General features: G+C 41.0%; 1 long non-coding RNA gene across 1 annotated transcript; it reads left to right on the top strand.

The window, feature by feature from the left end:
* Positions 1-758: 758 nt before the first annotated feature.
* Positions 759-18,841, top strand: LOC139158769 (uncharacterized). Its single transcript, XR_011557740.1, has 3 exons — positions 759-942; positions 18,532-18,620; positions 18,757-18,841. It is a non-coding gene; the product is annotated as an uncharacterized lncRNA (long non-coding RNA).
* Positions 18,842-20,818: the final 1,977 nt, after the last annotated feature.

Raw genomic sequence — 20,818 nt, 5'->3', positions numbered from 1 at the left:
AAATGACAAGCAAATTAGATGTACCTGAATGCTTGTTAGAAGAAAGCAAATGTTCAAAACAAGATAAGTAACAAATAAATCTAATAAATGCAATGAAATAAAATGTGATTTAAGAGTGTCCTTTATTTTTTCAGATGTGTATGTTGTCCGTGTCCTTCCATTTTATTATGCCATGCAGCATTTTCAATTTCAGCAAAGACACCCAACAGAGAAGCTGCAGGAGCTCAAGTCTCTGCGGAGGGGATTCCCCTCCGGCTCCTGAGAGAAACTGGTGAATGTTACCTGCCCTCCCACTGAGCTAAGCACCCACCCTCCCACTGAGCAAAGAACTCCAGGGGTCCAAGTGCCTTTTACCCTTTGTTCGCTTCCAGATTGCTGCTGCTGCTACCCACTTGCCTCTTTTTTTCCTAACACAAACCCCGCCTCTAACACTGAGACTCTTCATCCCATTAATTCAGAGGGGCATGGAAGCTCCGCCCATAGGATCACATTTGTACTCTATTGGTCAGCCCACTCTGTCACTTAACTTTGGTCTCTCCTGAGCACTTCCATTGGAGGGTTATGAAAGAGGAAGTGGCCCTGGATTGTCAGTCAGCCAGAGAAGGGGATGTTTGAATGAAGAGTTCTGATTCATTATTAAAGTGACAAGAAACTCCTTACACAAGGAGTCTCCAACCTTGGCAACTTTAAGACTTGTGGACTTCAACTCCCAGAATTCTGTTGCCACGGTTGGAGACACCCTGCCTTAGACAGTTACTTTTAATTTCACTTTCAACCCAGAAGTGGAGTTCTTTATCATCTACTGTATAACTTTACTCCCTGCAGTTAAATATTACTTAGACAGGCGCAAATTAAATATTTTTCACACAGTATGAGGGGAAAATGAAGGAAAAACCAGATGATTAGCAGCCAAATGGATAGACTCAATTACAGCAATGAAAGGTAAGTTGTAGGAGGTTTGCAGAAGTAGATAAGAAGGAAGTGATTGGAAGCCTTTGCAGATGATTTGGTATTTATACTTGGAAACCCATTAATATTGGGATCAAAGCTCTTATTACAAATTGAAAGATATGGACAAGTAGCAGGACTTAAAATTAATAAAGACAAAACTAAGTTGATTACAAAGAATATGACTGAAAAACAGAAAACACAGATAAAAAGAGAGATGTTGAGATTGTAAAAGAAGTAAAATATTTGGGGATTCAGTTAACAACGAGATGCTCATCACTTAAAGAAGGTAATTATATAAAACTGAAAAAACAGATTGAGATGGATCTGGAAAAATGTTAAAGTCTCCAGTTATCTTTGATGGGCAGAATTGCTTTAATTAAGATGAATGTTTTGCCAAGATTATTGTTCATATTCTTTACAATTCCTATTAAAATTGATAAATACTTTTTTCAATGAACTAAATAAAATGACTTCTAAATTTATTTGACAAGGGAAGAGATCAAGGATTAATCTAAAGAATCTACAAGATGTTAGAGAAAGAGGTGGATTTGGACTCCCAAATTGGGAGCTTTATTATCAAGCGGCAGCAATGACATGGATAAAAGAATGGATTTTACTTAGAAATAAAAGACTTTTAATTTTAGAAGGACATGACTTAGAAACATAGAAACATAGAAGTCTGACGGCAGAAAAAGACCTCATGGTCCATCTAGTCTGCCCTTATACTATTTTCTGTATTTTATCTTAGGATGGATATATATTTATCCCAGGCATGTTTAAATTCAGTTACTGTGGATTTATCTACCACATCTGCTGGAAGTTTGTTCCAATGATCTACTACTCTTTCAGTAAAATAATATTTTCTCATGTTGCTTTTGATCTTTCCCCCAACTAACTTCAGATTGTGTCCCCTTGTTCTTGTGTTCACTTTCCTATTAAAAACACTTCCTTCCTGGACCTTATTTAACCATTTAACATATTTAAATGTTTTGATCATGTCCCGCCTTTTCCTTCTGTCCTCCAGACTATACAGATTGAGTTCATTAAGTCTTTCCTGATACGTTTTATGCTTAAGACCTTCCACCATTCTTGTAGCCCGTCTTTGGACCCATTCAATTTTGTCAATATCTTTTTGTAGGTGAGGTTTCCAGAACTGAACACAGTATTCCAAATGTGGTCTCACCAGCACTCTATATAGCAGGATCATAATGTCCCTCGTCCTACTTGTTATACCTCTAGCTATGCAGCCAAGCATCCTACTTGCTTTCCCTACCACCTGACTGCACTGTTCACCCATTTTGAGACTGTCAGAAATCACTACCCCTAAATCCTTTTCTTCTGAGGTTTTTTCTAACACAGAATTGCCAATACAATACTCAGATTGAGGATTCCTTTTCCCCAAGTGCATTATTTTACATTTGGAAACATTAAACTGCAGTTTCCATTGCTTTGACCGTTTATCTAGTAAAGCTAAATCATTTACCATATTACAGATGCCTCCAGTAATATCAACCCTATTGCACACTTTAGAGTCATCGGAAAATAGGCAAACCTTCCCTACCAAAGGACATGACTTGCAGATTGGATGGCACACATTTATGCGGTATGAGAAGAAAAAAAATACATAGTTACTTTCAAAGACATAAGGAATTCGTTATTGGCAATTTGGGATAAGAAAGGAAAAATGTTATTCAAAAGTTCCATTCTGGATTTCGACAATAGAAATTTTTCTTCACCCCAACGGATTAGAATGGTCTAATATCTTAAGATATAAAGATATATTGACACAGTCAATAAAATTACAGTTGTTTCAAGAGATAGAAAAGCAACACATAAAAATAGACTGGTTTATATATCTTCAGTTGCAATCAAGGGCAGATAAAGATCTTAAAATAGAAAGTATTAATTTACAAAAACCTTAGCTAGATCAGATTATATTTGGTCAAGAGGACACTTGGATTAAAAAAAAGCTCGAAAATATTGGATGCAGATTCAGAAGCTCAAAAATATTGGATACAAATTCAACACTGGAGACAGAAGATTCTGAAAAGAACTATTGAATTGAAACCAGAAATATACCTTCTGGGTATTTTACCGGAAGGTTTCAATAAAGAAGAAATATATTTAATTATACACATAGTAATGGCTGCGAGAATTGCCTATGCACAAAATTGGAAATTAAATAGAATACCAACTGAAAGGGAAGTTTTAAAGAAAATTATGGATTGTGCAGAGATGAATAGACTGACTTTAAAACTTAAAGATAAACAAGATTCTGATTATTACAGAATTTGGGGAAAAATTTATGAATGGATGGAGAGTTAAGACTTATTGATATTTTGATATTTTTAATAATAAGATACTGTCGATAAAATTGAGACAATAAGATTGAGTTTTAAATATTATAACTCAGATGGAGAAGATTAGTAATGGTGGTAGCACTAAGTATTGATATAACACACACAAAAATATATTATTGGGATAATTTACTGTAAACATATTCAAACTAACTAATTTTTTAAAAAAAAGTTATTTAGTTTTTTTAGTTGTGATATTCAAATTTACTTTATATATAATTTACTTTAGTATAAAATATGATATACTTTCATATTAGAATAACTACTTTATGAGATATATAGAATTATGGTTTATAGTTCTTTTTGCTGCAATATGAATAATTATTTTATATATAATTTACTTGGCTTAAAAGATTATATGAAAATTGGTTTTTTTAATAATGAGCTTAACAGATTTGTAAGATTCAAATAAGAAATTAATTTGATGACCAGTGATTAATGTAAAGGTTATTGTAATGTTTTAATATTGGACAGAGAAAAGCTATACTTTAAGAGTATTTTTGAATGTATAAGATATGATATGTTTTTACAATTACTTTGTGAAAGAAAGAGATAATAAGAGCCTCCATTGAATGATTACAAAGAAAAAAGGAAAAATTTGTATATGTTTGAAAAATAAGCTGGATTTTATGTTGGAAGCTATGTATTGTTTTTTAACTTTGTGTTGGAGAAAAAATAAATAATTTATGATGAAAAAAAAGAAGGAAGTGAAAGTGAAGAGGGAGAGTGAGTTCAAAGTGAAAGTTGGCTGTGAATCTTGTGCAAAACCAGAGGACAATCCTTTTATTTTTTATTTTTCCTTCGTCTACGTGTCTTACAATCTTTGCTAGATAAAATTGCTTGACTGTTGAATTGACTTTGGACTTTCTTTTCACTGCCGTGTGCCTGGACTTCCTCCTTATTGCCTGCTTTTGGACCTATTTAACTGAAATAGAATGACAAGGAGACAGCATATTGTGAACTAAGAACTGTGCTGAGCCTTGATTACTTCCCTTTGCAAATAGGAGAAAAAGAAGAACTAGAAAAGCCCCATAAGAAGAAATATGGACATTAAATTTTGAACTTTGATCTAAAGGCAATCCCTTAAAATTAACTGATCTGCTGTATTTGCTATTTAGACTAAATAGATAAATTGATCATTTCAGTGCTGTTATACAACTAGTTTACTGCCTATTTATCTAATTTGGAATTTTGATAACACAATAGTTTTCCTATTAATTTATTTAATCTAGAACTAACAATAAGTAAAGGTGAGGGAATTCCCTGTTTGGAGTTGTATAGAGAAGCATTTCAAACTGAAAGTTTAGTGGAATTGCAATTATTTGAAAATAAATGGGCGAAATCGGAAAAACAGATAAATGGGATGAAGAATAGAGAATTAATTTTTATAAGGTGGAATAGGAGCAATCTAGATAAATTAATAGGTCCCATGAAAGGGACTATGGAAATCTGGAAAAAATGGCCGGGGAAAATAGGAGATAACTAAGCAAATCTAAATAGGGTTATAGGAGAGTTGAAGGGAACAGAATACGTAAATAGAAGTACAGTAATACCTCGTCTTACGAACTTAATTGGTTCCCGGAGGAGGTTTGTAAGGCGAAAAGTTCGTAAGACGAAACATTGTTTCCCATAGGAAACAATGTAAAATGAATTAATGCGTGCAAGGAAAATAATCGCAAAAAAACACCGCCGCCCGGCTGTCACTTTTTAAAACAGCCGGGCGCTTCTCAGCGTTCTCCCAATGCCGAACCCAGAAGTTCGGCAAAAGTCCGGGGTCGGCGTTCAGGTTCAAGAGGACGCTGAGAAGCCCCGCCACCCAGCTGTTAGTTTTTCAAAAGAGTCGCGGAGCTGTTGGGCCAGTTGGGAGGCGGGAAGGGAGGTGGAGAATCCCAATAGGGAATTCCATGGGCTGAGCTTTGACGTCACAAAGACGTCCATCCTGGCCGGCTGAAACGTGGACTCCAGGAAGGATGTCTTTGTGACGTCAAAACTCCGCCCATGGAATTCCCTATTGGGATTCCCCACCTCCTTTCCAGCCTCCCGCCCGGCCCGACAGCTCCGCGGCTATTTTGAAAAGCTAACAGCTGGGTGGTGGGGCTTCTCAGCATCCTCCTGAACCCAAACGCCGACCCCGAACTTTTCCCGAATTTCCGGGTTTGGTGTTCAGGAGAATGCTGAGAAGCCCCAGCCGGGCGGTGGGGCTTCTCGGTGGCCTCCTGAACGCTGAACCTGGAAGTTCGGCAAAAGTTTGGGTTTGGCGTTCGGGTTCGGGAGAAGCCCCCCGGCTGTTTCAAAAAGCGACAGCCGGGCAGCGGGGCTTCTCAGTGGCCACCTGAACCTGAACTTTTGCCGAACTTCCGGGTTCAGCGTTCGGGCGGCGGGTTCATAAGACGGAAAAAGTTCGTAAGAAGAGGCAAAAAATTTCCAATCCCCGGGTTCGTATCTCGGATTGTATCTCGGATTGTTCGTATGGCGAGGGGTTCGTATCATGAGGTACCACTGTAATTATAAATCTAGAATGAGAAAAAGCTCCCTTCTTTTTGTGATTCCAAAACATGGAAGAAATAAAGGACGAAAATTTACCACAGATTACATTAGACCTGCTAGCAATGATAACAGAGAGATTGGTACATGAGGTGTCAGAATTTATTGATGAAGTTTACAGAGTTAGCACTGGTTTTGCCTGAAGGAACAGATTGCATAGAGAAAAACATGTTCGCTTTACCAAGAAGTCTATTAGAGATGAGATATACGTATGAGATATATAATCTCTCTAAAGACATCACATCAACATTCAGAGGTAAGGAGATAAAAGTATTGAGGCAGTTTCCATGGAGAGTGGGAGAGAAAAGGAGGAAATATCAATATTTGTCAAAAAAATTGAATAGACATAAGATTCCTTTTAGATGGCTGATTCCAGAGGGAATGATAATAACTCTTCTAGATAAAAATACAAAATTACCACAGAGGATGAAGCAAAAGAATTTTACAACCAGCACATTAAAAATGCAGAAAATCAGGAAAATAAAGAAGACAGAGGAAGGGACAAAGATAGGTTGGAACTACCAAGCTCCGAGGAAAACCTATTAGACAAAGAGGATAGACTGAGGTCAAACCAAGATGAAAACAGAAAACAAGGGCCCACAACCTGGGCAAGGGCAGAGGCCAGAAAAGATAAGGCAAAAGAAGCTACAAACTAAAGATCAAGATAATGAAATAAAACTCTTATCTGTAAACATAAATGGGTTAAATTCCCCACAAAAAGGGGAAAAAATTGATTGAACAAAACTTAGATATAATTTGCATCCAAGAATCCCACATTAAAAAAAGAAGAGTCTGATTTATTACTCTTCCCCAAATTAGGAAATGTCTTCTTGTCTCTGTCTTCGGTTAAGAAAGCTGTGTATATTAAGCAGAAGTTAAATCCAAAATTCATTTACAATGATGAGAGATGGAAGAATTGTGATTGTACAGGTACATAATGGACATAAAAAAGTTATAATACAGTGTTCCCTTGACTTTCGTGGGGGAATGCGTTCCAAGACCGCCCGTGAAAGTCAAATTTCTGTGAAGTAGAGATGCAGAAGTAATTACACTATTTTGGGGTATGAATAGTATCGCAGGACATCCCCTAACACTTCAAACCCCTAAATTACAATTTCCCATTCCCTTAACAACACTTTCTATTTATCTTGAATGGGGTAAGTACACTGCAAAAGGACAGTGCCAGAAACCACTAAAACAATGCAGAAAACTTAAAATTGCCATTCCCTCTTTTTAAAAAAAGAAAAGTCAAAACCCCAAAGCAAAAGCACTAGCTGAGTGAGAGACTAAGAGCAGCAGCTCAGGCTAATTGAGGGAAAAACCCCTCTCTTATACTTCATTTTCAGCCGGGTCGAACTGCAGTTAGCTAACAGTTAGGGCAAACCAGTGTGAACTGGCTGAATCCCACCACTTCAGTGAAGGGATCAAGATGGGAAGCACCTTATCCGGTACCAGTGGCACTCTGCTCTCTAAAAACCTGCTTATTTATTAATAAACAAAGAGATTTAGGAGACAAGATATCTATGTCCTGCAATTTGCAAAAGTCTTGGACAGTTATTTTTTTTTAAACAAAGGCAGATATACATGTTCCAAGATCAATCTGGGTTGGTCACCAGAACCAGAGGTTTAATCTTTGGAGCTTTCAGACTTAGGGAACTTCTCTCCAGCACTTTTCCCCCTCACCCCACCCTAATTCAACCATAAAGAGAAGAACTGATGCCAGGAACATAAATGGCTGGACTTTATGGTCAAGATTAACATTAAGATAAGATATGCTATATCCAACCTGTCTTCCAGAAATCTAATCTACTCAGCAAACCAAGTGGGGTCATATTATGCTGCTGGTTCTTTGAGAAATTGTTATTTTTATTTTTTCCTCATCCCCCATTAGACCATGAAGAAAAAAACAATTCTGGAAATACAAAGAGCTGGTTTTTATGGTCAGTGTTAAGATTACATGATGGTAAGGTATGATATGTCCAAATTTGTTTTCCAGAAATCTATTCAGCAAACCAAATGGGAACATATTATGCTGCCAATTCTTTGAGAAATCAAATTTGGCTAGTTTGAAGGACAAGTATAAACATTAATACAAGAGAAATTTGGGTGAAGGAGTGAGGGGAAGCTTTAAATACCAGCAGAATACGTTGGGAACAAAGTTTGCCTCTGGAGAAGAACCCAGGAGTAACAGAGAATAAGGTGAGAAAAAAGATCCAAATACCTTTGAAGCCAACTCTCCGGGACAGATAGTTTGGTATAGTGGGCAAGGCAGTAGGTTAAAAACTTCTGGTTAGGCCTAGGAAAGAAAATGTGCTGTTTCTGATGTATCACATAGAGTATATACAAAGGATAAATAGGCCTCTGACAGTACATTATTATTTATCTAAGCAAACGATATAGCAGTGGCCACAGAAGGATTAAGTTTTGGTGAGTTAGTTGAAAAAGTCACTGTAGCCCTTGAAAAATTAGGATGGTATTATACAGAGGTGGGCTGCTAGCAGGACGACGTGGAACGCTGTTCCACCGGTAAAAATAGAGTTGCATGAGCATCTCCATTGCCACCCGCCGTGCACACAAGTTTCAGCTTCTGTGCATGTGCAGAAGTCAAATCTCACCATCCCAGCCAGCAACAGCACCTACTGCTAAGTAGGGCCAGAGGGCATAGGGCACCTCTGCCGATGCTGCCACTGGGGCCATTTGGAGAGGAGACTCGAGCCACCCAGTGCATTTCCTGGGTCAGCGCTGGCTCAGCCAGGAGACGCACCTGCTGCCCCACTGCAGCCAGAATGGGACCAGGGTGGCTCAAGCAGGCAGAGCACCGGGCGCATCTCCTAGCTGAACCAGTGCGAGAAGCAGATCGAAGAGGTGGCTGCCGCCTGCCTGCCCGCCCCTTTCCATACAGCCAGGGTGACAACAGAAAAGGCCCTCCCCAACAGTCCCACCAACCTACACAGTTTAGTAGAAAGGACCTGGAGGAAGCCAATTTTGTGCAATATAATAGGCCTCTGGGAGGTATGTGGCAGGAGACGGTCTCGAAAATAATCAGGCCCTAACTATGTAGGGCTTTATAGGTGATAACCAGTAGCCAGTGCAGCATGTGGAGTGTTGGCATTATATGGGTGTACCGAGGCAGTGTTCCCTCTAATTTTTTTGGGGGGGGGGGCGGAAAAGTATAGTGTCTGAGCGGCAGTCCCTTCGGGACTGGGCGGCACAGAAATAATAAACAAACAAACAAACAAACAAACAAATAAAAAACCCACCCTGTTTTGCCTCAAAGAATTTCAAAATAAAATACTGTACTGTGTGTCTATAACAGTGAGCTCATAATAGGGCAACTCTATCAATATCAAAATGCCACTTAAATAGTTGAGCTAGTTTCAAACTAGATTTTGATTTTCTTTCTCTCTTCCTTACTCCCATTCTTTTTCTTCCTCTCTTTTTTCTATCTGTTTCTCTCTCTTCCTCTCTTCCTCTCTCTCTCCTTCCCTCTCACTCTTTCCCTCTCGGCTTCTGGGCAGGTTTGGAAAACTCTGAGTTGATGATGATTTTTAAGTGAGCAATTGCTCACTGCTCAGCTTAGAGGGAACTATGTACCGAGGTACACCCATAACTGCTCGTGCGGCTGCATCCTGGACTATCTGCAGTCTCCAAACACTCTTCAAGGGTTAATGATAGTCAATAATCGATTATTTAAGTTTAAGATATTAAAGATATGTATTTGAGCCTCACCTGTCACACTTCTCTACAAGTCAGACATGGATTCTGGCTCTGATAAGACTGATTCCCACAGCAACAAAGTTTTAAATCTCATTTTGTCCCACAAGATAAAGCACCCATGATCCATCCTTTTATTTCAGGAATTGAGTCATGCTGTTCTAAGAGCAATTCTAGGACCATTTCAAATATCACTTTGCCTTTAATCTACAGCTGGTGTTTCTCACTCAATGCTCTTCCAGAAAGACTGCTACACAATAAAACATCTCCTTTGCCCTAAGCAAGTGGCTTCATAAACAGCAGCAAATGATTACTACAAAATCACATGCATTCTTCCTAGCCAGGATCCTTGTACTCGTGTTCTTGGCAGATCACACAGAGGCTTGCAGATGTAGGCGAGTAACTCTCCGGCAAGCATGTTGCCATCGTGAATTTGGTGAGTTTTGAAAATAAATGCTTTTCACCCTTCAATCTCTTAGTATTCCCCTGTTCCTTACTTTGTAGATTTTGCTGCCCGCATTAATTCTTCCTCTTGCAGCAAAATCATTCCTACAGAAAATCTATGAAATTCTTTACTGGCCAAGTATGATTGGACACATTATTACAGAATATGTAAAGTAAAACACTTAATGATCATCACAGGGTACAAATAAGCAATTGAATTACATTAGGAAATAGTCAGTATAGCAACAAATTTACAGTCATGCAGTCATAAGTAGGAGGAGCTTGGTGATAAGAATGATGAGAAGATTAATAGTAGTGCAGACTTTGTAAATAGTTTGACAGTGTTAAGGGAATTATCTGTTTAGCATAGTGATGCCATTTGGGAAAAATCTGTTCTTATATCTAGTTGTTCTGGGGTGCAATGTTCTATAGCATTGTTTTGAGGGTAGCAGTTGAAACAGTTTATGTCCAGGACGTAAGGGGTCTATAAATATTTTCATAGCCCTCTTTTTGACTCATGCAGTATACAGGACCTCAAAGGAAGGCAGGTTAGTAGTACAGTGGTCCCTTGACTTTGCGGGTCTGATTTTTGCAAAAGTCTATACCACGGGTTTTAAAAAAATATTAATTAAAAAAATACTCCGTGGTTTTTTTGAACACCACAGGGTTTCCTGCGGCTGCCCAATGTACAGTACTGTGCATTGTAACTCTCCTCTTCCTCCCACCATCTCAGCTGTCCTTCTTCTCCGCTTCCACCACAGCCTCGCGATCCCGCCCCTTTAATTCTCGGAGCATTGGTACGCTCCACTTGAAGCCGAACCTTACAGCCACCCACCGCCGCTGCCTCTTCTTCCCCCCCCCCCCCCACCTAAGCTGACTGGCCTGGAATCCCGGCTTTGAGTCCTGGTCTGGATCCCTCTTGCCTTGAGCTTCCCCTTCCCCTGCCCTTCCCCTGAGCACCGGCAGCAAGTGCAGCAAGCCCCCAGCTTGCCGCCCCATTGACCCTGTGGGTTCTGGGGGTAAGTAAAACCAGGAATGGAGGAGGGAGGGGGAGGAAGGAAGGGAGCATCTCTACTTAATGGAAATATGACTTTCACGGGCAGTCTTGGAACGTATCCCCCGTGAAAGTCAAGGGACCACTGTAATTGTTTTTTCTGCAGTTCTGATTATCCTCTGAAGTCTGTTTCTGTCTTGTTAGATTGCAGAACCAAACCAGACAGTTATAGAGGTGCAGATGACAGACTCAATGAAATAGGTCTTCACTTCCTGTGAACACTAGGAGTTGTGAACTCAATGGGATGAGGTTAGTTGTAGGAGGCTTGGCTGTTGTTGGTATGTCTGAGACAGGGGTTGTGGAAATAAGTGGCTGTAGTTTCCTTTCAAACCTGCAGTAAAACAGATGTTCAGGTCATCTGCCAGTTGTTGATTTCTTTCAGCCTGGGAAGGAGGTTTGCCGTAACCAATCATATTTTTAAGAGTTTTCCACATGTTTGATTGTTTGCTTGTTGAGAACTGCTTCTTTAGGTTTTCGGATTACTTTCTTTTTGCTGCTCTGATCTCCCTTGTTAATACATTTCTGGCCAGATCGTATAGCATTTTATCTCGTTTTCTGGAGAGGGCACTCCTATCTCTTTTAGCTTAGACCCTGAGGTTGTCTCCATCCGACTTAAGCCATGAAGTGTTCCCATTCACCTCCTGCCTAAGGTGGATGCCTAACACAAATCCCAGCGACCGATTAGGTCCCACAAAATTGGCCTTCTCTGGGTCCCATCGATAAAACAATGCCTTCTGGCAGGACCCAGGGGAAGAGCCTTCTCTGTGGTGGCCCCAACCCTCTGGAATCAACTCCCCTCAGAGATCAGGACTGCCCCCACCTTCCTTGCCTTTCGCACACTCCTAAAAACCCACCTTTGCTGCCAGGTATGGGAAAATTGATTCTGCTAAGCAGCTACGTTTTATGTGTGGTTTGTTTGGGTTGCATGAATGTTTTTAATCAAGGGTTTTAACTGTTCTGCTTTTTTTTAAATCATCGGATTTGTATTTTGTGTTCCTTCTGTGAGCCGCTCCAAGTCTTCGGAAAGGGGCGGCATACAGATCTAATAAAAATAAATAAATAAATAAACCTTGATGAGCTAATAGCCCAGGGTATTATCGTCCTCACAGACCATGCTAGGTGGGAAACCCCAATTGTTACTTCCCTTAAGCCAGACGGCTCCGTCAGAATTTGTGCTGATTACAAGGCAACTTTGAACAAAGCCCTGCAACATAATGCTTACCCTATCCCTGTTGTGCAATACCTCTTGCACATCCTGGGAAAAGATTCTATCTTTGCCAAACTTAACCTTGCCCAGGCATGCCAACAATTGCCAGTCGACCCTCAGACTGCTGAAGCCCAAACCATCATTACACATAGGGGCGCATTCAAATGTACCAGGCTGCAATTTGGTGTCTGTGTAGCCCCTGGGATTTTCCACAGCCTCATGGAGAGGCTCCTTCATAGAATTCCTGGCGTGGTCCCTTATTTTGAGGACGTATTAATCTCAGCCGAATCCAAAACACAATTGTGGGATTGCCTTCAGGAAGTCCTGACTAGATTCAAAACAAAGGGATTATGAGTCAAGCCTGATAAATGCTCTTGCAGTGTGCCCAGAAAAATAACCGCGATAAAAAACACTCCTGTCCCCACTAATAAGACTGATTTTCAGGCATTTTTAGGCTTACTAAATTTCTATTCCGTCTTTCTACAACTGAAAGCAATGGTGGCAGAACCTCTACATAATCTCTTGAAGAAGGGCACCGCCTGGACCTGGGGACCTACCAAACAACACGCATTTAACACCATTAAAGATCTACTATCTTCTAAAAGTGTACTTGTCCAATATAACGCCACGCTTCCTTTAAGATTAAGTTGTGATGCGTCCCCCTTTGGTATTGGTGCCATCCTCAGCAAGTCATTCCCAGACAGCACTGAAGTGCCTATCGCATTTTATTCAAAAACTTTATTCTCAGCTGAAAGGAACTATACCCAAATTGATAAGGAAGCGTTTGTAGCCGCTGCTGGTGAAAAAGGGTTTCCACTGCTATCTTTTTGGCTGCCCTTTTGAACTAGATACAGACCACAAACCACTCTTGGGTCTCTTAGTAGGTGACAGGCAAACCCCCGCACTCAACTCCCCAAGAATGACTAGGTGGACTATTTCCCTCTTGGGGTATGACTATATCCTAAAGCATTGGGGGGGGAATAGGGCATGCAACCAGAGTTAGTGGAAGACACGGCACCATCCACTGATGTCCTATTAATAGGACTAAATGAATCTTCCCTCCTGTCGACCGTAGATATTGCATTAGAAACCTGCAAAGACCCCATTCTGGCTCAGATAAAAAATTGGGTTTTAAGGGGCTGGCCAAACGAAAAACAAGATGAAAAATTTCAAATGTATAGGTCAAGACAATCAGAGTTGAATGTACTTAAAGTGTGTGTGTTATGGGGGGATACAGTGGTAGTCCCACAAGCCCTAGGTTTTGAAAATCCTGCATAAAGGCCACCCAGGAATAGTACAAATGAAAAGCTTGGCCAGAAGCCACCTGCGGTGGCCGGGTTTAGATAGGAACATTGAACACTGGGTGGCCACATGCAACCCATGCCAAGAGACTAGACCAAATCCGCCCAAAACCAAACCCACAGAATGGGAAACACCAAGAGGCCCATGGTCTAGAATACATATAGACTTTGCTGGTCTGATAGCGGGACAGTCCTTCCTCATCATTGTGGACGCTTATTCAAAATGGCTTGAAGTAGCCCTAATGAACTCAACAACAACTAGCGCCACAATAAGGGTTTTAAGATGTCTTTTTGCAACACACGGAATTCCAGATGTGTTAGTTTCAGAAAATGGTCCACAGTTAACCGCTAGACAAATGGAACTGTTTCTATCCAAATAAGGTATCAGACATGCCCTCATTTTCCAGCCAGTAATGGGCAGGTGGAATGAATGGTGAGGGTCACCAAAGAAGCCCTCAGCCGCTCTGCTCCGGGTGACTGGCAAGAGAGAATAGACCAATTCCTTCTCTCACAGCACATAACCCCCTCAACATCTACTAATAAAAGCTCTGCAGAACTCCTTATGGGGAGGAAATTACACTCCCAATTGGACAGACTACACCCCACATACTCACCCGGGTCGCTCAAAGCATGCACGAAACCAGAAACAAGTTTTATTGTTGGTGACTTATTTTTGCAAAGGGATATGATTCGGATACCCAATGGGAAAAAGGGCTAGTCACTGAAAAAAACGGTCCCAAGTCATGCATCATTAAATTACACAATGGTCAAGAACGGAGAAGGCACATAGACCAATTACGAAAAAGAATAACTTCTCCAACACCCAAACAGGACACAGAACATACCAGCCTGCCAGGTCCAAACCCTCTACCCTTTATAGACGACAATTATAACGAATACATGGACACAGACCAATCCGTGGGCTTACCTGATCTTCCCCGAGCTCCCAGCGTTGGCCAACCACAAACCCTGGAGGCCAGCAGTGCTATGGCAGCGTCAATGCAGGCAGGCATGGAAACAACAGGCCCACATGGAGCAGCACAAGAGCTGGCCTCTCAGGAGGGTAACTTTCCTACAATTGAACTGCACAAGTTCCAAAGAGAAGTTAAACCTCCAATCCACTTGCAGGACTATGTGGCGTGGTTAAATTATTGATGGATGATGACTCTCTATGAGGAGAGGGGTGTTATGTCTGACAGTTAAACAACTGATTCATCTGATTGACCCCAAGCGATCACCGTCAGCAGCTGCTGATTGATTGAGACAAAAGGCCGCCAAAAATAAACAGCTGTCTCAGTCTTTTCCCTCCACTTTGTAATAGAGAAGAATGGTTTCATGGCGCATTTTGTGAAGTTTTGTAGTGTGAATTACTAGTTATCACTACAGCTCTTGTTCAATAAATACAACTTAAGCTCCAACGGATTCAGTGTCATTACTGACTTAACAGTGGCCCCCTTGTTTTTGTGTTCACTTTCCTATTAAAAACACTTCCCTCCTGAACCTTATTTAACCCTTTAACATATTTAAATGTTTCGATCATGTCCCCCCTTTCCCTTCTGTCCTCCAGACTATACAGATTGAGTTCATTAAGTCTTTCCTGATAAGTTTTATGCTTAAGACTTTCAACCCTTTTTGTATGACCACAATTGAACCCAACACTTCCATTCCTAACAGAGACAGTTGTTAAGTGGATGAAGGAGGAGAGAGGGACAAGAAAGAAAGAATGAAGGAAGGGAAGGAAAGAAGGAAAGGAAAGGAAAGGAGGAAAGGAACAGAAAGGAGGGAAGGAAAGGAAAGAAGAAAAGGGGGATGAGAGGAAAGGAAACATACGGAAAGGAAAAAAGGGAAGGAAAAGAGGAGAATGGGATGGAATGGAATGGAATGGAATGGAAAGGAGGAGGAGGGGAGGAGGAATGAAAGAGGGGAAAGGAAAATTAAAGGAAAGGAAAGGAAGGGGGAGGGAGGGAAGAGAGGAAAGAAAAGGAAAGGGGAAGGGGGAGGAAGGAAAGAAAAGAAGGAAAGGAAAGAAGGGAAGGGAGGAGGGGAGAGTGGAGAAAATAGAAAGGAGAAAAGGAATGGAACAGGGAAAAAGAAAGGAATGGAAAGGAGGAAAGAAAAGGGGTAGGGGAGGCAGATGAAGGGAAGGAAAGAAAAGAAGGAAAGGAAAGAGGGAGAGGAGAGGAGGGGAAGAGAGGGAAGGAAAGAAAAGGAAAGAAGGAAAGGGGGAAGGAAGGAGAGGAGAGAGGAGGAAATGGAAGGAAAGGAAAAGAAGAAAGGAAATGAATGGGACAGGGGGAAAGAAAGGAAAGAAAAGAAAAGAAGGAAAAGAAAGAACAGCTCCAGCTCTGACTTTCCCATCAACATCAGCAAGCCACTGTCAGACTGCCCACCTGTATAGAGTGCTGGTGAGACCACATTTAGAATACTGTGTTCAGGTCTGGAGACCTCACCTACAAAAAGATATTGATAAAATTGAACAGGTCCAAAGACAGGCTACGAAAATGGTGAAAGGTCTTAAGCATAAAATCAGGAAAGACTTAATGAACTCAATCTGTATAGTCTGGAGGACAGAAGGAAAAGGGGGGACATGATCGAAACATTTAAATATGTTAAAGGGTTAAATAAGGTCCAGGAGGGAAGTGTTTTTAATAGGAAAGTGAACACAAGAACAAGGGGGCACAATCGGAGGTTAGTTGGGGGAAAGATTAGAAGTTAAGGGCAGACTAGATGGACCATGCGGCCTTTTTCTACCATCAATCTTCTATGTCTCTATGTTTCTAAGTACCCCAGCCTGCCACAGATTTGTTCTGATCTTTGCAAGACAATTTCTTGTTCCTCTCCATCATTCCATACTGGTACCTCAGGGACTAGCTCAGCAGGCTCTTGTAATAATGCCTGCTGATTGGTCGTGCATTGCCCTGGCACCTGTGAAGGAGCGAGAGGCAAGGCCAGGTACTCTTTGGTATCTAAAGGCTTCTCCAAACTATCAGGGGCCCCTCGAGCTCCTTCTCTAATAATTACTCTTCGAGCACTACACTATATTGAACATGGCCCCCAGACCACTACTACAACTGCTGAGAGCCATAAGGGCTCTCCTGCATAGTTCCGGACACATACTGGATTACCTATTGCTAACCATTACCTATTGCTAACTATTGCTGGCCTCATTAGCATACTGTGCTAAGAATAAACAGTCACCACAGGTAATGTCACCACAGATGACACATTGATCTGTCTTTCTAGCTAATTATGAATATGAATTGATTTATCAGTCAATGAGAATCTGGTCATGGGTAATGAAAGGATGGCCGCAGGCCAGGGTACCTGAGGATCTTCGGGTATTCCAGACAAGACAAAATGAACTATCTGTCCTCAAGGGATGCCTATTGTGGGTGGAACGAGTGGTGATACCTCAGTCATTGCGCAGTGCTATACCCAGGAGTTGTGCGGATGAAATCATTAGCACATAGCTATGTATGGTGGCCATGTATAGATAAAGACATTGAGGCCAGAGTGGTCATCTGTCTACCGTGTCAGGAGTTGCAGCCATTGCCACCGTGGGGAGAGCCTCGAATGTGGGAAGCACCTTCTGCCCCATGGTCATGGCTTCATATTGATTTAGCTGGCCCCCTTCGAGGCCAAATATTTTTGATTGGGTGGATGCCTTCTCAAAGAAGTTGGCGGTATGTGCTATGATATCAACCATGTCTGAAGCCATCATTTGAGCATTTTCAACCTTAATAGTCATCCATGTACTTCCAGACCTTATAGTCCCAGATAACGGGCCACAGTTTACCTCGGTAACCTTCCAGAACTTCCTTGTGTCTAAGGCAGTGATTCTCAACCTTTCTAATGCCACGACCGCTTAATAAAGTTCCTCATGTTGTGGTGATCCCCAACCATAAATCTAGCACCAATTCTCCCAACAGAGCTTTAAGCTGATTGGCAGGAAGGTCAGAGGGACAGCCCCCCTGTAAACGCTTGATTGGTTGGATTGTAAAAATATGTTCCAAGGAGCCAGAATAGGAGCTTTAGTTCCTAACACCATGGGAAAATTGTCTTTTCCCATGGTCTTAGGTGACTCCTAGGAAACTGTTGTTCGACCCCCAAAGGGGTCCCGACCCCTAGGTTGAGAACCACTGGTCTAAGGGGATTAGACAGGGGTTAATTGCTCCCTGTCACCCGGCAGGTAAAGGGTTAGTAGAACGCGTGGTTCAAACCGCAAGCTCCAGAAGGGAAAGTGGCAGGAGAGGATTGCAGACTTTTTGTTGGCCCAACATACAAGTCCTTGTGTGTCAACTAATAAGTCACCAGCTGAACTTTTAATGGACAAGTGACTCCATATCTTGTTTGATCGTGTGCATCCAATGCAACACACACACACAAATAAAAAAAATCTGACCCAAAACAAAATGGTGATGAATCTGCAGTGCTGGAAACTTGGCTACCATACATGTGCAGAAGGGGGGAAAAGAAAACACCACCCCTCAAAAAAATGCTGAAAAAAAAATTCAAAAAACAAACATTAACCTGGGTCAACGACATTATTGTGACATCACCAGTGGGTTGCTACCAGTTGGGTGAACCGATCCGAACTGGGAGGAACCTACCCCCTGATTCTGAGACCAGCTGTTCTTCGTATATAAGCATAAGCCTTATCCCTTCTTTTTACCTGATGATTCTGCAATTCTGTCTGCTCTATGTATTTGAAATCCTGAAATTTGCATGCTGTTCTCATCAATATTTTCATGTAGACAGGTTTCAATAAAGCACAGGGCTGCTGTGCTGTGAAAATCAGAATTGCATCTGTTTAAAATGAGCATTTAATCCATGTTATATTTATTTCATAGGTTTTTGTGCATCATGTAGTTGGTTTTGTATTGAGAAATCTGCAGTTTAAATCTCTTATTGGAAAACCCCTCTCACTCCTTCCCTCCCTCTCTTTCCCTCTCTCTGCAGTGATGAAGATTAGATTTTTGGGTACCAAAATAGATCCTGAGTCTCCTAAGTATTTCCCCGTAAGGAAGTTTGATATAAAGCCCCTCATGGTAAGTCTTCCTGAAACCTATGTTGAAGAGCAAGTGGACAGATATTCAGTCTTGTGTGAAGAGATATTGTTCCTCTCATGACAAATTCTCCTGACTTCCTCTTGTCCTTGTCATATAAATATTTCCCCAAAAAAAGGTATACAGAGGTTCAAAGACGCTACTAATGAAACACCATCTCTACACCCCAGTTGCCTATGACCATCACTGTGGATATCGACACCGCGGCCCTGTCCTGGATGACAACTACATAATTTCAGGTAGAGAATACAAATTATCTAGTAAGAGCATTATCACTATTCCCAATCTTGTCTCTATTACTTCTTGGTCACTTTTAATCTCTTTTTTTTAAGGTTATAAGCCAAAATTTTTTAAAGGGCATTTGACAAGTTACTGTGAACAAATCTTATCAGTTACATATTGACACCATTGTTATGTATCTTTTCTATTTCACAAGGGGCGATATATAATGATCATCTTCAAATCAAAGATTGTGACTTTGCAAAACCATTTCATCAATTAAATAAGAGACAGAAAAAGTTCCTGAAGGGTGACCGCAAGAGGAGTTGCGGGACCATATGTGTATGATTATAATCTTCATGGTCTTCACTGTCCTTAGAAAATGACAAATCAATTAGATGTACCTGAATGCTTGTTAGAAGAAAACAAAACAAGATAAGCAGCAAATAAATCTAATAAATGAAATGAAATAAAATGTGATTTAAGAGTGTCCTTTATATTTCAGATGTGTATGTTCCCCGTGTCATTCCATTTTGCTATATACAAAAGGAAAAAGCCATCCACATTAAACATCATTAATAAGCCATGATAAACAGACAAACGCTGTACAATTCACCATCTTAAAAACAGTTTACTGAGAAACAATAAGTCTATGATAATTCCACAACTCATCTGGGAAATCTGGGATTGCTCTGATTATGATCTATCTATTGGAGATGTCAATCTGAGTTGGAAAAGGTGTTTCTGAAGATACTGTAGTGCCAGCCACATGGGGCTCTATTAGCCCAATTAGTCCTTGGATTTCTACTCGTGCCTACCATCCCTGTCCTAATGTCCCCATCTATTTGTATCCATTTCTATTTTGTCTCTGTATTTGAGTTCATAGATCATCTTGGTCAATTCTGCACACTCATGTACTTTATTTATAAAATTTAAGGTGGTTGGGATTGTATCTTTCTTCCAATGTTGAGCATATAACATTCTGGCTGCTGTCAAAATATGTAAAATCAGATATCTGTCCTCTTTTTTCAATTTTTGCTTACAGATTCCTAGTAAAAACAGTTCCATCTTTAAGTGGATGTTTTGTTTTGTAATTTGTTTGCTAGAGCGCACGTCCACCAGACATGATAGAAAGTGCCAACTTTTTCCTTGCACTTCCAACATTTCGGGAAATTTTTTGGAAACATCTTAGCAATGTGCAATGGGGAAAGGTGCCAACGGTAGTACATCTTGTAGAGATTTTCTTTATAAGAGATTGCCAGTGTTAACTTATAATTTTGGTTCCAAATTTTTCCCATTCATTTAGATTATTGGATAACCAAAATTTTGGGCCCATGCTATCATAGTTGGATTTACTTGTTCCTCTACCATTAGGTGTTCAGGCAATATACTATATATCTTCGCTAATCTTTTTAATGTCTAATCCTAAAAGAACACTGTCCAACTCATTATGGTTACAAGCACCAATCCCCATGTGGTGTGGCCCAAGAACTGTTTTTCATTCCCACCTCATCTGCACCGCTCAGGGACCGGTCCACCCAAGGTCTCCTTGCCCACCTGCCTCACCGAATTTGCCAATGTCTTTTATGAGAAGGAGGCGGATTGGCTGCCACCGTACCAGCCATACAACTGTGCCATCGATCTCCTCCCCAACACCAATCTCCCAGTCAGCAGGGTGTACTCCATGTCTGAGCCCAGGCTCGTGGCCCTCAAGGACTTCATTGACAAAAACCTGGCCAAGGGGTTCATCCAACCCTTGACTTTGCCCCTCTCCATGCCCATCCTGTTTGTAAAGAAGAAGATCGGGGACCTGAGACTGTGTTGCAGCTACTGGTGGCTCAATGCCATTACCCTGTGCAACCAGTACCCGTTGCCTCTGATCCCGGAGTTCACGGAGCATCTGTGGTCCGCCAAGGTCTTCACTAAGATCGATTTATGGAGCGCTTATAACTTGGTGCAGA

The sequence above is a fragment of the Erythrolamprus reginae genome, chromosome 2 (assembly GCF_031021105.1).
Source record: "Erythrolamprus reginae isolate rEryReg1 chromosome 2, rEryReg1.hap1, whole genome shotgun sequence".
NCBI lineage: Eukaryota > Metazoa > Chordata > Lepidosauria > Squamata > Dipsadidae > Erythrolamprus > Erythrolamprus reginae.
The sequence above is the reverse complement of the archived record's forward strand: the minus strand, read 5'-3'. Positions and strand labels throughout refer to the sequence as shown.